Source organism: Limanda limanda, chromosome 22, assembly GCF_963576545.1.
Source record: "Limanda limanda chromosome 22, fLimLim1.1, whole genome shotgun sequence".
In the NCBI taxonomy this organism is placed as follows: Eukaryota; Metazoa; Chordata; class Actinopteri; order Pleuronectiformes; family Pleuronectidae; genus Limanda; species Limanda limanda.
The window spans coordinates 10,370,788-10,389,364 of record NC_083657.1 but is presented as its reverse complement, the minus strand read 5'-3'; positions in this window follow the sequence as shown (position 1 = coordinate 10,389,364).

Genomic DNA, 18,577 nt, shown 5'->3' with positions numbered 1-18,577 from the left:
TGTGACAAATCCATCTGTCCTGGTTTGAATTTGTATGCTAATTTGAAATAATAGCCCCTCTGGTGACAGTGCAAGGGAACAATTCAATCATGCCATCTCTGACAGTTGCTTTGCAGCCTTCTCTGTGATATGGGAGTATATGCATGTACCGCTGGGTTAGGCTTGATAGATTGGTTATGTAGGGGAGATGTGGCCTGTAGACTCTATGTTTAAAATGGGCCTGCCAAATGAATCACCCAACTACTGAAGGCACCTGTGCAGTAACATGCCGCCGCTACTGGTAGGCAGGGGGGGGGGGAAACAATATTTGATTTGACCTCATTTATTTCCCCCGCGACGCTGCCGGATCGCCCTGAACTCTCACCCGATTTCCACCGCCGCAGCCTTCAATGGGACGCGTGTGAATGATCGAAACGTCCCCACAAGAAATCACACTAACGCAGTTGTTACATTGTCACACTGAATTATCTCCGGCTGTTGATTTGATTCAGCGGAAAAGCTTTCATGTGTCACCGGGCAGAAGAAGAGGCAGATCAGAGGAAAGGGAGCGCGGAACACACAGGGGCGAGCTGAGCCGTGCCATATATTCCGAGAGGAGCCGGGCTATACGATCTGTGATTTCTCCTGTGCGCGAGTCCCCCACTGCGCAAACGCATGGCACTCGCTAATCTTTAAATTAATCTACAACACGGGACAGATTATGGTCGATTGTGACAGATAAGGCTAAAGAACAAACTGCTCTTCATTTTGCTTGTGTCGCTTTTTTTTACCTCACCTCCACATCAGGGCCGGCTTTCTCTTAAGGCACCCAGTTGGTTCACCCCATATTTTTAAAGACAATTTTCAAAAACGTAAACTTGCTTGTACGTTTGAATAAAGGCAATTAAAGGGTCAGTGTGTAGAATTTAGTGACATCTAGTGGTGAAGTTGGCTGTTGCAGCTGAATCCTCCTTGCCCTCCCCTTCCAAACATGACAGAGAACCTGTGGAACCCTTCAGATGTCCTAAACACTCAAAAGGTGTTTCGTTTGTCCAGTCTGGGCTACTGTAAAAAGAGAGAGGACCCTCTCCTGATGTAATTAAAAAGTATTTCAATATAAAGGGCCCATTCTATGGTAAAGAAAACAAGACTTCTTACAATTAAGGGGATCACACACTAGGGAAAACATCAATAGGATTATTTATATTCAATTTCTTCGCTCGATCTCTCTCACCTTAATCTTACACACTGAACAAATAAATGTATTGTTACTCCCTATCAGTATTGACACCACTGACAAGCTTCCTGACAATTCACGATGAAATGTGTCAACTGTGTTATGGCCCATCGCTGCCCGGTCGGGGGACATCCACCGCCGTCCTCTGCCTCTCTGCACGTGCACTGCTGCAGTCGATCCTCGAACAATTTCTGCAGGAGGAGAAAAGTGCACGGCGCTGTGCCAATTGACCACACTTCAAACGGCCGCAGATCATGCGTGGCCAACCGGTCTGATCAAACGAGATGGCGAAGAGGACTGATGAACAAAAAAAAGGCCCCGTCCAACCCGCACGCGCCCGGCCTCACGATAAATAGTGTGCTAAAAGACAGCTCTCCAAATGAGTTCTGCGAGCAGCCGCGCTCGCACGGCTCTCACCAAGCTTGAAAGATTCTCTGTGCTCAGCATGACTGCACGTGGATAAAGCAAATTCCAGTGCATAAAATTACTGGTTTTGTTGCATAGAAAGAAAACAAAGCTTAGATATGCTCAATGGAGTGGTTTTTGTCTAAGGCTGCATGGATATCACATAAAGCTACATTATAAAACTTTAATGAGGCAGACTTTATATTTTAATCAAGCATAATGGTTTGATTAAACGTGCAACTCGGTCTCTTGTGTGCGTGGCTAATAAGTGCAATCAAACACGACATGTACGGACAAATAATGTATTCGTTGAAAAGATGTGGAAAATAGTGATAATAATGACCAATATTTTCATTATCTGTAAAACCTTGTATTGAGATTGAAACCTTAATATTTGATGCTTTCAGCCTACACTCGTCTCCGGGATCCACGAGCCCCATCATAATAAATAAAGTGTCCATATTATAATGCTTTAGTGGGTTTATGTGCAAGGGCACTCCCTGTTCCTCATTACGCACAGTAGATGTACTGTAAAGGTCCATGGAGTCTGAATTGTAACAGATGAGTAAGAGGACAGCGATTCAGTTCAATGAGATTTTCATGGGAGTATCCACTGTTTTCTTTAAAGTGCAGGGTGCTGCGATGGCATTTCAGTATTAAACCGATAACTGTGAGTCAACCTTTGGTCAGACAGTATAAATCTAGGGTGTTTGCTGAGAAGCTTTTTGCAACTAAATCTGAATTAACTTTGAGTTTCCCATGAAACACATTGATTTTATAGTTTGATTAAGTATATGGAGATAAAAAATCAACTCATTAAAATATGTAAACTGTACTGGATTTCTGTGATAAACCAGCGTTAACATCTATTCTGGCATCACTGCAAGCCACGATCCTTTAAGATACAAAACTTCTGTAGTACTTATTGATTTGTCTTTCTCAGACGGGATAACTGCTGTATGTTGTCGACAAAGACCAGATGGAATCATCATAGTGAGAAGTATTAATGCTGCAAGAAGTCAACAAATGATAGAGCATCCAAACCAGGGAAATACAGTTGGCTGCATTTTTATATATACAATTATAATGCTTAATTTATTATAATAAGACCAATGAACTTATAACAAATTATTTGTATTGCTGTGTTTCTGTGGTATCAGATCCTGATGCAAAGGATCTCTAGCTGTTCGTACTTGGCTGATTTCCTGTACCTTGGGTTAAATTACTCTCAATTTGATAGCATCATTAGCATAATTAGCGTAAACTTTTAAAGAGTTCTAATTTTAAACTTTAAATTCTGTGTTTTGTCTTAAATAAATTCAATGCAGACCTCTGCAAACGCTGAAGCTACAAAGGGAGTTGTAACGTGGGTCCACAAGACTGATTCTGTAAGGTCTCTTCATGTCGCATTTCTTCTTTTTCATTTGAAAGTTACTTCTCTTCATTGAGGACATTAGTACTTATGTATTTTTGGATTGGATTTTTTTTTTTTTTTTATTGGTTTGCACACAGCTGTGTTTTTAGATTCAACACAGCAGGAAGAGACTTTTGAAAATGATCATTTTAACAATGGCTTCATTGTGAGCCAGGAAACGGGATCACTTTGATATAGCGCAGCTGTAATTAGTGTTTGCCAAGAAAATGTCTGTTCTTGCACTGATCCGCAGGGCTGTGTCCAAAATCACATTGTAATTGCTATATGTCGCACTTTATTTACCCCCCTCTGTTTCATTAAAGTGTTTAGGTCCTTAGCGTGAAGTATAGGCTGCAGAGGAGGCAGAAAGTAATTGTTTTGTAAGTTACAAATTAGTCCAAAGTAAAGTGCTAAACTTTCTGCCTTACAAGTCATTATGTGGATCTTAAATTAAACTTTATAAAAAGTCTGTAAAAAACATGTCAAACTAAAGGGATCGAGTGTGGTTTTATAATTGTATATGTGTGATTCACATAAGAGTATTTGTAATGAATTGGCTTTAGGTTATGCATGTTGTTGCTTAAATTTGGAAATTGAGAAGCTTTGACTTGGAACTAAATAACTAACTAAATAGTGTATTCAGACAATTCACAAATTCAAGTCCCCTACACGTATTCACCTAACCGTTATCTGTCCAATGATGATTTATCTTGTCAAAATTAAAATAAGCCTTTTGGCTGAAACGGGAATCGAACTGCAGCCGGAGCCACAGGTGAGTGCAACGAGGCAAACAGGAACTATGGAGGAGAACCAGGACACTGACAACACTAATAACACACAAAGATAAGCTATAGAGACATGAACCTAATCTCCATCGTGTTGTGTGTGTGTCTGTGTGTGTTTGGGGGTGGGACGCTCGGTGGTCCGCGGACCCGTTTTTGGGAACCACCGCCCCTGGGAAGCAGCGTGGTTTTTTGGGGGGGGGGGGGGGGGACGCGCCCACGTGACTCAGGCGAAACATCAGCCAGCGACACCGCAGCTGTGCGTGTGACAGAGAACACGGCACCGGGCGGAGGAGAAGAGGAAGAAGAAGAGGAAGAGGAGGAGGAAGAAGAGAAGGAGACACTCGACGAGGTAGAGACTCAGCCTCCGCGGACTCCTCCATTCACCACCCCCCCCAGCGCCATGGACGGTTCCGCCCGGACCGAGGACGAGCTGTTCTCCGCCTGCCTCCTGAACCTCACCTGGGAGAGCTGCTACGAGCAGGTAGGACTCCGCCGCTGGTTCCGAGTGAGTCAGCAAACTTCACCCAACTCCATTCACCCCCCCACCACCCCTCCCTCATCCTGCTCAGCCTCAAACCTGCAGCTCAGGAGCTCAGGAACTTTTTTTTCCTGTCTCACATCACAAATGGAAAAGTTGTCCCACAAGCATGGGACGTGTCTCAGGTGTGTCCTTGGGACGTGTCTCAGGTGTGTCCTTGGGACGTGTCTCAGGTGTGTCCTACAACTCTTTCGATTGGAGAATCTTGTTCATTCATCCCTGCACTGTTTACTGTTGGCTCTCTAACCCTGCATTGAATTTATATTGAACAATTGTTCCTTGTTTCAAAAAATGTTGTACTTCAAAAAAGCTATTTATTCATATGCAACATTTCATACAGCAAATTCAAACTCGTGCCTTAAATCAAAGATTAGCACGAATCATAGGCGGATAGATAAAAAAATAAAAGGCAAAAACCTAGATGAGAGAATGGTAATATCCTAGAAAACAATAAACAACACATCAACAAATATAAATTGTACTTTGATAGAATACATAGCACATGTTTACATAGATGAGTATTGGCTGGGACAACGTCACGTGAGAAGAGCTCTCGTATTCACGTTTGTCATCCCAACAAATGTAAACAAGCGTAGGATCAATGTTTGACTTTTATAACTTTTACAAACCATTACAGTGTCACTAATATATCAAATTATGATACATTATGGGCATTTATGTATTGTGGATGATTCATGGGGCCCAATATTTGTATAAAGACGATAACTTTAGTACATTTGGCATTGCTGAGCCCTACTTTCCTGAACGGTTGCCTCTCCCAACTTCCCCCTGCGCTCTGTCAGGGCTCAAACATCCTGCCCTCCAGATCAATAATGAATTAACCTGGTAGACAAAATGAATCTCATATGCCAGGAACTCCATCGATAGATCAGTGGCAAACCTTCACTTCCTGTTTGAAGAAACTAAAGATGATGTTTTGTCGGGGTTGCAAGTTAAGGTGTTTTAAAAGCAAGTAATTGGCAAACTGGCGATAGACTGAGTTTGTTGCACAGACGGAAGATGGACCATCAGTAATAAATCTGCCTCCTCCATGTTAAGTGATGGGAGGCAGACAAACTAAAATGTCAAAGTACACATAGAAAAACATTTGAAGATGAATATTTGATGATTTGAAGATGTTTCTATCATTTTAGATTGTTCTTATCGCACTGATGTTTGCTCAAGTGTTTATTTTGAGCTTAAGTTTGTTTTTAATTGGTAATTTGATGTTAGAAAAACAGGCTAAAACCTCACGATTGACATCTGAGATTCGTTGTGTGTGTGTGTGTCGATGGGACTTCACCACTGAGCTTCTGTCTCTAAATGCGCAGGATGAAATGTGGGATACTTTGGCTTCAGTTCCTGGATAGTGGGAGGAGGTGCAGACGCGGCGTCCATCTTTTATATACAGTCTCTGATTTGTTGTTGTCGAGCGTAGACTTTGATCCTGGAGCGTTGGGCCCGTTCCCACACCGGCAGAGCAGCGGCGGTGTCTGTTTGGAGATAATTACCTAATTCCTCCCTCTTCCCCTCAAGCTGAATCAGTTCTGCCTTTTAAAACACACTTATCGTGCAGTGCGAAATCCCCCTTAATTCTCACGTTCTAATTTGTGTGAGGCTCAAGTCATCGGCCACAAAAATGAAATGAAATCGCTCCCTATGAAAGCGAAGAGGGCCCGGCTACTTAGCAGTTTATACTCTGTGATTGATGCCAAAATATTTGTACAGTGATTTTTATGGCAATTTACTTCAATGACTATACGAGAGCTTGTATATATAAATATACAGGATATTTATTTCTGTTATCAGCATGCAGGTTGCTGTACAGTGGAGGAGGACATCCAAACAATAAATCTCCTGTGCTTTAGTCGGCTACCGTTTAGAAATACAAGTAATCACAAATTAAAGGGGATTAGGCTCTTTTTAAGCCCGAGCCTGCAATCAGCTGCACTAAGAGTCACATTGTGACAGTTATTCAGACGCAGGGAAAAAAACAAAAGCCCCCAAATATGATTCAGAAATGCAAAGTCACAGTGAATGGCATTGTTGTTGTTTTTTTAAGTGTGCAACAATTAAGCCTCAGCTGTTTTTGCTGCAAAATGGATTTTGGCTCATCACTTGGGAGCCACTCAGTTACAAACCTGAGGCACTTAAATCCACAATGAAAGAAGAATTGACTTGTAGGTTTTGCCTGCATCATCCCTTCATAGCTTTACTTCTTTGTTCATAAAGAGAGAAACCAAATTTGTTATTTGTACCTTTTTTTTGTGTTGCTGAAACAAGAAGCTGTTTGATTAGTCCATTCATTCATTTGTTGATCAACTTAAAGTGACGTGTATTTGGATGATGAATTCGTTTTTTGAGTCAACTATTATTGGCTTTTCAATTAGATTAAATAGTTTGGGGGTTTCTGTCTGCTGGTCAGACAAAAGAAGTAATTTCAATGTCACTTTGATTGAATTTTACATGTCACCTAATTCGTTACGATATGTTTGAACACCCCTTCCTTAAACTACTTTCACTTTGAGCTCTGGGAGTTTGCAAGTTGCAGGCAGGCCCCTTCCTTTCTGTGTTAAATCTCTCGCTCAGGCAGAATCCCTGTCTACCCTGACAGAGCTCGCAATGTATTCTCCCAAAACTCAGTTGGGCGCAGTCTGCATTCTCCCCCTTTTTCAAAAAGGGAACCTTCTGAAAGCAGGTCATCCGCTGGGCCAACGGGTTGTTAGCCATGCACATATCCTCCTTCGCCCTCCCCAGCTCCTACGGCGGGTGGGTAAATAAATAAATAAGCGAGTAAAGGGAAATGTTGACACAGCCTGTCCTTGTGGCCAGATTATCCACTCATGCTTGAGTTCTGGGTAAAGGCCCTGCATTATTCAGCCTAAGACACAGAGATGGGGGGGAAACTGTGGAAAAGCTGGGTTTTGCTGCAGGGGTGTGTGTGTGTGTCTGTCTCTCTGTGTGTGTGTGTGTGTGTTTTGGGGTGGGGATGGCTGGAATGCATGTTTTTCCTTTTGCCTAATTACCAAATGAACTCACTGCCTGTCACGTCACTCCCGTTCAATTCCCACTCGCTGCCTCCGTCTCACACACTCCCCCCCCCTGTCAGGCTTCTGGACGACCGCTGTCCGTGGTGCTGAAAGTTTCATCACACATTTCGTGCGTGTCTATTTTGAATCCAGCGGCTCTCCGGTCCCCGTTCGGCCCTCGCCGCTCTTCAAAAGCAATGTATTCGGTTTGTCTGGACAAAAAGTCTGCCAGCGCTTGGCAAGTCTACCGAAAAAAAAAAAAAAAAAAGAGCGAAGCCTATCATACGAGGCGTTCTTTAGAAAAAAGCTCAGCAGGTAACAGAGCGTGCTCTCAGATGCAGTGAGGACTAATGTGTTTTTTTTTATGTCTGTCTGCCTCTGCCTACAGTATGTTTCATCACAGCAAGGCTCAAGTTAAAGCACTACTCGCTCAGTGGCTTGGTTTAAAGAAAGCTCCTTTATGTGTGCTCTTATTTACAGTATTTAATCCACGCAAGTCAGGAGCCTGAATGGTTTAGAGGAGGCACTGCAGTAAGAAAGGGATGGAAATGTATGAATATGGTTGAGTTGTGGTTGAGTTTGTGAATTTTTCATCTTGGAATACTTCCTTTAATATTATTTACTGAATAAACCATTTTAGTAGACTTGTAGAAACCTTGTATTTTTTCTTCTGTCCACTCACACCCAACTGCCTTGCTTCAGGCGGTGTCTTATTGTTGCAGCTGGTTATAGTTTTTGTGTTTAACATCCGAATCTGAAAATCACCTAGTAATATTTGTTGTTAAATAAATGCAGTGAAGTAGAATTGCAGTAAATAATGGAAAAATTGTGAACAAGTACCTCAACGTTGTCCTTAAATACACATCGAGATTTTTTTTTTCCTGACAATAGATCGGGCTCATTCAGGAATCTGATATATATGAGAGTGTGAGAAATTTGGTGCAGCTTGATTTTTAAGGAGACTGTTGCCTTGGTTTGAGGTATTCGCTCTACACGAGTGGCATTCTAGTTTTTTATCTGTCATACCGCTTGTGCTCTTTAAGGTGTTTTTTCAATTGCTTTTACAAGGGAAGTCTTATATCCTGTTCAGACGTTCGGAAATGGACTGCTCTGTGTACAGCACCTAAAACTACACCCACCTCTCATAATTACCCTCAGAGGAATGAGTCTAATTTCCACGTTGGCACATCCTACGTTTTTTTTTTTAATCAACAAGTGTGTCTCCTGAACACCTTGCTTCTGATAGCAGCCCACAGGAGCAGGGCCCGGCGTCAGTTTAATGAGCATGTTGCGTGTCGTTCCCTTGCAGCATATTGCCAAGATATGAATGGGCAGTTATCTAATTAAGACTTTGTGAAAGCGCCGCCACTCACCCACCGCTGACCTGCTCACTGTCTGCCAGGGTTTTTAATGTGTATATACTCCATTTTAATCATGTACAGTCCCTCCATTTTGGCACTTTTTTTATAGTGTATTAGTGTTGGGTCAATATTAAGGTGATACTAAGATTCCTGTCTTTTTATAATATGCAGAAACACGAACAATAAAGGCATTTAAAACGTATATTAAAAGGAATCTTTAGGTTTAACCCAGGATATTTTCATGTTGCTCAGTGGGATTTATAACAAAGTTCTTTCAAGCAATATTGATGTAACAGATGTAGTTTTTAAATAATTAAACAACAACAACATTACACCGACATGTCTCTCGGTGCTTACTATGTTTGGGACGACATGCCACTGCAGCTCTCCTGTCATTTCTAAAGATTTAACAGTGAAGTCGCTGCACAGAGAAGAGGAGATAGAAAAAAGAAAAGAGTAAAAAGGGTACAAGATGCAGCAGCGTAAACACGGAGCCACGTGGAGCGTTTGTTTCAGCTTCAGACAAAAGTGCTGTCTTGAAACTATGTGCGTGTTTGATATGATCATCTAGATATAAGATGATGGGATGAAACAGTCCTTGTATTTATTTTAATATCTTCATTATTCACAAAAAAATAATTTCAGTTTTTCAGTTTGTGTATTTTTGGGTCCAGTAAGTTGATAAACTGCCAAGGTGAAACAAATGTATGTCTGGAAATACAAGCAATACTGTGCTGAGAAAAAGGTTGCCAAACAAGGCCATGCTGTTTTCTTTTTATGTGGTGTATATAAGGACAACTTACAAAGCATTTAAAAACTATCCCCAGAGCCCTAAAGGTTCAACATAAATCAACCTCTCCCTAACTTTATTTGAATTCCAGAGGGAGTTTTGCACCAGCAGGGGGAGCGACGAGCTTTGATCCCCTGTGGAACTGTAAAATTAGTCGGTAGTCAAATCTCTTTTCGACAGAACAAATACTTTTTTGTGTATTAGTTTTTGCTTGTTTCGCAGATCAATGAATACAAACCCAATATTAGTTTCCAGTGATATTGAATCTTTTAGTCTTGTTGCACCGGTGACGTCTCGCATGCACTCCAGACTGCATTCTTTGAATACGTGCGGGGAAAACGTCTTTCTCTCCATCGACAATCTGTTGATACCTCGCGAAATCCGAGATGAAAGGGGAACGCGGCTCAGACTGTGAAGAACCCTGGCCTCCTCACCGGGAGGTAGAAGAACTCTCACAAACATTGAATTGTACATCTGAAGTGTTATCAATTCCACCTGGAACCGAGGGCCCCGGTGGCAGAGCTGAACCCCTGCGCTTTTGATCGCGGCAGCGGCGCCTGTAAACAAGTATTTTTTCCCATCTCCCTCTCTGTCTGCGTCTCTGTTTCTCTGCCTCCGCCCCTCCCCCCCTCCTCCTCGCCAAGGTTTCTGGAGGGGAAGGTTCCTTTGATTATCTCCGCTGCCGATTAATTGCTTTTCTTAACCTCTGCACAGACGTGCTCCTACACCGCCCCGGAGCCTGCCGCACGCGCCCAGATGGACCCCTGCCAGGAGAGAAAAACAAACCACACCGTGCCTCTATCTCCCCCCCCCCACCCACCCACCTTCTCCCAATTACTGACCTTCATCATTTGCTTTCGCCTTGGATGTTTATCAATGGCATTATCAGTGTATTTACTTTGTTTGTTTAGTTAGTTACTTGGTGCACTGCAGCATTCCTGGGCAGCTTTTGAAGGCACGTGTGAGAGGTGTATTAATATCTGGGAATAGATAGAGCAGCAGATGAGACAAGTGTTTGGACAGTGAAATGTATTGTGTTAAGTGGAGAAGGGGTGGGGGGGTGTTTTCATTCAGAAATGGTACTCTGCCCTTTTTTTCTGAAATGTCCTTATTCAATGAGTAAATAGATTTTGGCCTTGAGTTATGCCGACCAAGCACTTTCAGTCACGGCTGCTCTTTTTCATCTCACTTTGCCTTTGAGACGTTCAGGTGCATCAGGTCTCAGGAAAGGTCCCGGCGCCTGCCTGCAAACACTGGAGCGGTGTCATACAGCAGCACCCTGCCTCCTTCAGACCTTGGCCTCCTTTTTTTCTTCCCTTGAGGACATCCAGAGCACGTCCAGAAGCCATCTCTGTGATTTATGTGCCACATCTCACATGCAGACCACCTACTGTACCGTCACTGTTTGTACTTTACTAAAATGCTCTCACTTTAACTTAGACCTTGATTGCCACAGAGTTAAAAAATATATTTTTCTTATTTTTTGGGGTTGTTTTTTTTCTTTTTCTGAATTTGATACGCTTGACTGAAAGTTCAAAATTTCAACGGGAAGAAGTTTCTTGTGCAGCTTGGAGTTGCTGGCAGGAAAGTGTGGAGACGTAACCTTCCTAGTCTGGCGGAAGTGTCATAATCCATAACTCTGACTTTTTGGTCTTGGTCTCTCTCCAGCTCGTCTTCTTTTTTAAATTTTTATAATTTAAGTGAATCCAGACAAACTTCTTTTAAGCTAAGTTTTGCACGACTGTTACTGGAAGTGGCTTAAGGGATTTCCTTTTTTTTCCCGACGAGTGTATCTTAATTGGTTGAGGTTTTTGATATCGAGAGCACTGTGCGGCTCCAGTCTCCCAGAGACGACGCAGCCCGCACACATACACATGCACAAATGCAAAAAAATCGGCACGTGAGACATGAACACATAATGTGCACACTGACTCACTCATTCACTCACTAACGGGCCAGACTCCCTGGACTGTGCGGTACAGTCTGGTGTTGCTGAATTTCCCCATCAGCAGAAAGCCGGGATGAGCTGAGCTAATTGAGCTGGGAGGCCCGGCGGGGGAACAGGGCCCCTTCACACACCGGCTAGCCACTTCCTTTCTTTTTTCCATCCACCACTGTGTCTTTACTCCCATGTCTCCAAAACACTCTATGCTGCACAAAAGGAAGTATTTTGATGCACAATTCAGCGATATTGCTTTGCCGGGTTGCTTTTTGAAGCGTGTTTAGATTGTTACTATAAATAACCTTAAGTAGGTAAGGAAGCTGTAAGCTCTCACATATGTGCCCAAGTTGACAGGGAGTTATTTTTGTTTCGTTCTGGGCGACACCCTAAGCAGGACTCCAAGGCAAAATGGACACACTATATTGTCTGCATCACGGCAGACTGGCCGACAACAAAAGCAGATTACCTGTTCTATTTGAGGGATATTAAGACGTTACATGCCATTCGATGGGCCCTGGGAGGCCTGTCATAAAAGCCACTGCAAGCTGTTGAGACGGAGACTCTGAGTTGTTTCCATCTTTTAGCTGCACTTGGGGACTGATTACGGTCAGGCAAACGGCCTTTACCTGGAAAGTCACTTTCACTTTCTCGTCCACCATTTGTTAGTATGGCTAATGTCTCATTAAGCCTCACAGAAGGGAAATGATGTGCTCTCCGGGTGAAGGTGAGGCTCTCGACTTACCAGGAGACAAAAGAGAGACTGATGACTGGAGCACATTCATGCCTTAGCCTATGTCTTTCACAACAAGTCCTATTTGTGTTACTGCCGGAGCTGCTTCATTACCCATAATCTATTAGCCCTCCCTCCACCTCCCCTGAATAGAAGTTAAAACATTTTGGCTAAATGATGAATGCATGATCACTTCAGCGTGGTGCTCTGCGGATAGGAGTGGACGGAAAGGGGGTGGGGGGTAAATTTTACATTATCAAGGAGATAATTACAAAGCAATCATAAGCTGTTTCCGGTAAAGTGGTAAACAAGCCAAGGGCTTGTGCTCTTTTCCCAAGAATAATTAAAAATCGTTTTGCATTCCATGCATCAGTGTCCTTTCCTCCACTCAGTGGCCACCTCTTGGCATAATAACTCTGGCTGTATCTTACAATAGGGGAGGGGTCCTTCTTTCTCGTATCTTTCATACTTTTGCACGTTTTTCGTGAATAGTATTAATCAGTTTTATTTTCCAGGCAGTTCCGGACAGCTGCAAGTTGCTGTGTCACTAAGTGGTAAGGTTTCCAAATATGGAGTTGAACTCCTCCATGGCCGTGCCTTTTTAATTCCACAGTAAATTAATCCATTGATTGGTTCAGACCTGTGAGAATGGCGACTTGCTGGTGGAGGTGGAGAAAAATTTGATTAGAAGCCTTTTGTTTTCCTTTGGCTGGACTCTCCGCCGTAATAATTCCAATCAACTTTTACTAAAGTGACAGTAAAAAGGATATTTATATTCAACACGCATTTCAGCCACAACCCGGCATTAAAAAACAAGGGCAAATAAGCTTGGCAGACAAGGCTGTTTGTTTTAAAAGTGGTTCCATTTTGTGGGTTTTTGGCAATCTGTGCTGTTTGTAAAAGTTTCCAAGTTTTCTGTGCTTTCCTGTATTTTCACACGTTGACACCATGTACATGGTAATGACCTCCTGCAATCACATTCCTCTAATCCCTTTTAACAAAGGCCTTGCCTCCCGAGAGAGCTAAAACCGAGGATGATTTCCTTTTGCATGTTGTCAACTTCCTTTCGCATGTCTACGACTTAAAATGCCCGCGGGCTGTGTCGTATCACAGCGACTGACATTTAGTCGTTACTCGCCTTCTAACAACACTAGAATTAGTCAATTATCCATTGAATCGATCAACATAACCCCACTGCCACTAATTTGAAAGAGCCAATCAATCTGCATGGGCCTTTTCTCTGTTTTCCTCCTGTTTGTGTGTGTGTGTGTGTGTGCCTGCGTTAGTAACTGCCGGTTGGCCCATGATGGATCTACTCGACTGACGCCTTGTCTTCTGATTTATGGCTGTTTATTGCCGGAGTAAGACTGGAGCTGACCTCTCATCTCAGTCGCCACCACTTCCCATGATGCCTGCAGAGCCGCACATCCAGCCGCACCATTGCCTCGCCGGCCGCGGTGCCATCCGAACGGAATTCACATGTTTATGAGCGCCTGAACTTTAAATGTTTGCACAGGAAAGCTCTTAACCCTGACTCATTCCCTCATCTGGGCCCCGGCTGCACTTGCCAACTCCTCTGTGACTTCATTACTAAATGAAGTGGCCCATAATTCCACATCCCAGCGTGGATAAGCGCTGCAGCGAGAGTGTGCGAGGCGGAGAGAGTGGCGTGGGGTTGGGGGGGTGGGGGGGGGGACACCTTGTCCTCCCTACCTGATGACATGCAAGGTTTATCACATTGAGCAGAGACATGGTCACCTTACCCCGGGCCTCATTCTGACAGCCAGCAAGTCACTTGAGAGCACCATTGGAAATCAATAAGCCTCCGCTCTTTAATTGTTAGAAAAAAGCTTCCCTGTTTACAGCATCACATCATCAGTCAGGACAGCCTGACTTTCATTTATTTTTTGTCTCTTCCCTCGCTCTCTACCGCTCTCCCCTCTGTGAGATATGCTGGCTGGCTGATTGTTCGGCAGATTGCACAAGGCGAGCCGGCTGGATTTTTTATTTTGGCGGGACCTGTTTGATATGCATGCAGAGGCTTTTCTGGTTAACTTCAGGGTGCTTAAGGCATTTGTTTGCCTTATCTCCGTGAGTGTTTGCCCCAGTGTGAGCTCTCCACTGTCTCGCACTAACAGAGGACACATGCTCCCGTCTGTCCTCTGTCGACTTCCAGGTGCAGCTGCCTCATGTTGCCGCTCTGTGTTTTTCCCCTTTTTTACTTACTCCCTGTGATCACGGCAGTCCCTTGGCTCCCGTCCTCCTAATGCATCCTCCTGATCCTTTGCCACAGGTTACATTACGTCTCAACATTGGTGTAGCACAACATTTTTTTATTTCTGGCACTTTACAATTTGAAGATTGTGCTATATCGAGCATATACACAAGACAATATGAAGGTCAATGCAAAAATCCACAGGGCACCATTTTCAGACATGAACTCTGGTCAGACGCACTCACGGCACAGTAATCTCATGATGTGCATACACCGTGGAGATCACATGTTTCCATATACAGCACATGTATACCAGTGTTGACCTTAGTCACCAAAACCTCTTGACCCTTCTCTTTCCAAGTTGACGTCTTCATTGGTGTCTTTTATGTGAATGGCTCCTGTTTTTCATCGGTTACGTGTTAAGGCCGGCGCATGCTTCTGCAAAGGCGTCTGCGGCTTTTCACGCAGTTGTGACGCAGGACTTGTTGTCATTCATGGTTTTCCAAGCGTTGCGCGTGTTGCCATGCAATTCCCTGCCAGAACAATAGGCAGAGTAATGTTTTTTGTCGAAGTCGGCTCTTCTTCGTGTGTGGCACGAAGAAGAGCGGTTTATTTACATCGCCACGGCGGCTCCTCAGATCCGCCGGTCAGCGACGGGTGATACTAGTGGTCATAGTTTCCGATCTCTTCTGCCAAGTGCTCTTCTATTTGGTCCATATTCGTTCTTCTAAATCTTCCGTGGTTTCCGCCGGTATTATCGGGCATGAACCGGAAATACGACTCCGGAAATGATGTAGTTAGCAGACCAATCACAGCCTTGCCGGCTACGTGACTCTTGCGGAGCTTTGCCGTCTAGTTAGAAAAATTGGGCGACGCACGTAAGCACGTAAGAAGAGATACGTAAGTACTTAAGGGGCCCGGAAGGGCTCTTACGCTTCCGGGCCCGTGAAAACGCAGAAGCATGCGCCGGCCTTTAGAAACGTCATCAACACGCCCATTAGCTTGCAGTGAATCCTCCAGAAAGTAGCTGGCTGTATTCTCACATGGACCAACTAAGACATTATCTGGAGTTTTTATGAGGAGGCAGGTTGGAGAAACTCTGGGGAAAGGTCAGGAGCCTCAAACTCTCCCCCTCCAGATAATTTTGGGAGAATATTCAGAGTTCAGTGCACGGCTGAAAGCAGCTCTTGATAAATCTTGTGATCTCCTGGGGGTCCTGAACCTCACATTGAGCCACTGCCACATGCCGAACAATATAATTCATTTGATACATTAAAATTAAAAGTTCAGCCCAATACAGTTTCTCTTTTTCACGCAGGTCAGAGCAGGTTGTTGAACCTTTCTTACGAGAAACCCAAAGCCAACCTTGCTTCCTCCCTCTTTACTCCATCTGTGGCTCCACAAGCGTCTCCTATTAGTGCGTTACCTGGGGAGGACCTCTCTGGCTAATTAACTGCTCGGGCCACATTTGGCCATTTGCAGCGTTTAATGGAGGGACGATGCGGCAGCTGTCCTTCGTCTGTCATTCATCCGATTTGTGCCCTTTTATGCCACAATTTGTGCCATAAAATTCATAAACGGCCAAAGCTAGCATAGCATTTATCACTCTCGTTAAAGTGACAGAGAATATGGCGCACACTGCATCTTCGTGTAAGCAGCAGCGAAGGCCGTATTCTAATTATGAGAGAGAGGGCGACGGAGGGGAAGGCTTTTGTCCTCGCGGAAGAAATTCCTGGTGATTCCTAGAGAGAGAGGACCTAATTATGACAATGCTGTGGTGCTTTAAAATGCCGCGAGCGGGATGATCGCTGTTAATTTCCCTCTGTCCTCTCTCTTCTCTTTTTGCTCCCTGGCTATTCAGGGCAACAGGCTGCTTAATTATTTATACCTATCCGTTACGGTTTGAAAATCGGGAGGACACTAACATGCATACAACAGAAGGAATCTAATATTCCCCCTTGTGCGTCTACTTTAGACTTTAACTCTCTCCAAATCCCTCCCTGTGTTTAGTAACCGTGGTAGGGGGAATGGTAGCATTCCTTTTTAATCCTGAACAGATGGCTTCTGTTGTGCTTTACCTGCCTGCACCTACGCACCAGCATGAACATCCTTTAATAAGAAATAGTACAGTATATAACCACCCACTTGCACCCGCTCCAGGCGTGATGGTAACATCCAGTTGTCGTGTGTTCTTTCGGAGGGGAGCGCATTTGCCCACTCTGCCCCCTTGTGTACATAGAAAGAGTTAAATGTATTTTTTTTTTCTTTTTCTTGAGCAGCACTGTTGGATTATTTTTGAAGTTGTTTGGTTTCATTTTTACTTCTGGCTATGTTTTGCATTTAACCTGCTTGGAATTCTGCACAAGCATGTTTGCAAGTATTATTTTTTTTTTTTCTCACGCAGGCGAGATGCATAAATTGAATATAGACAGCGCTGCTTTTCAGCAAGTTTAGTACCACATCTTCATACTAGTTCATGTTCCAACCCCTTTGGATGTTTATTTCCAACATTGTTCTGGAGTGTGTGTGTTTGTGTGTTTGTGTGCGAGTAGCCTGCACTTATTTTTTCTTTTCTTTTTCCTCTCCCCCACTCCATCCCGAGGGAAAGTGGATAGCACATGTGAACGGATCACTTCTGATTAGTGGGGGTGCTTTTAAAAGTTGCCCGTAGTGTTTTTCTCTCCGAAACAAACAGTGGTGTGGCCTCCGCGGGGAAGATAGCCATTTTCTTAGCACAGCACAACCCCCAAGAGAGGCTGCTTTATCTCCCAAGTGCCGTTAACTTTGGGTTTTAAACTGTGTGCCCGGCCAGGCCTTGTTTTTCACATCACAAGCTGATGATATTGTGCAGGATGTGGGGGGGGGGGACATTCAGTTTCCTCAAGCCTACACAGACGATGGCTTTTTAAAACTGTAACATCCTCATAACATGAACTCGCTGTCACTCGAGTCTCACTCATTTACATATAAAGTGTCTGATAAGTATATTTTGTGTGTTGACTGTGCACATTTTCACAATTTTGTGTCAAAACAAAAAGGTTGACAGGAATTTTGGCTTTGTTTTGAATAAATCGTGGCTTCTTGAGCGAACGGAGGCAGCAGTGAGGGGAGATGGGCAAATGGAGGGGTGGGGTCGGGGGGGGGGTGTTGGTGGTGGGGGCGGCAGAACAGGCGACTGATTTGTCTCCGTTCTGTCGGGGAGGATTTACGGTACAAGTGTGTTGAGCCATCAATCAATTGTGGCGCACTCCAAGGACAACTTTGCCTCTTTATGCAATTTGTAAGGCTGTCCAGTCAAATTGATTCCTTAACCAGGAGCCGTCCAGCTCCCGGAGAAGAGTGAAGCCCCCCCCCCCGAGAAGAACATCCACCTCGCTCGCTGTAAACCAGACAATAAATGATACGACTGCTTACTATTGATGGCCAAAATCAGGCGGCAAAACAAAGTGGGTGACAAAAAACAAGATTAAAAGTGATCGCAGAAGTGATTGACTCACTGTGATTAAATGGAATAACACAGGTCTGATGCTGTCGGGTGCTTGTGACAAATGATTCCGCCGCGATTTGTTTTACTCTCGGCCCTTCATGGATTTTTATCAGCAGAACAAAAACAAATTATATTTACACACAGAAATAAACATTTACGCCCCCGATTCAGTAATGCACACGCTCAGTCTTTCAAGGAGGAAGTTTAAGCAATTTACTTCCTAGCAATCATCATTTTGGGAAAGTGGAATCAACTTGTTAGACCTGTTGCACGTAATCTTTCATCCTTTCAGCGGTGCCAGCGGTGTGGCTCTACGGATGGCGCTGTCGCTCCTCCAATTTCATCCACACTGAGATGTGTCAACAGCTATAAAATGGATTACCATGAAATCTGGTGTAGATATCCATGCCGTCCAAACGGTAACTCTTAAAGGAGACACGTTCTCATATCCAGGTTCCTAATTGCCATATTTGTACTTACTCGAAAAGGTTTACATGCTCTGATGTTCTGAAAGCACATCAACTTCCCTCATACTGTCAATCGCCGCAGCTTTTCAGCCTCTGTCTGAAACACTCGGTTTTTGCTCCTCCCTCTTTAAGGTGATGAAACCCAGTCTGCTCTGATTGGTCAGCCGGCCCACTCTGTCGTGATTGGTCAACAGCTTA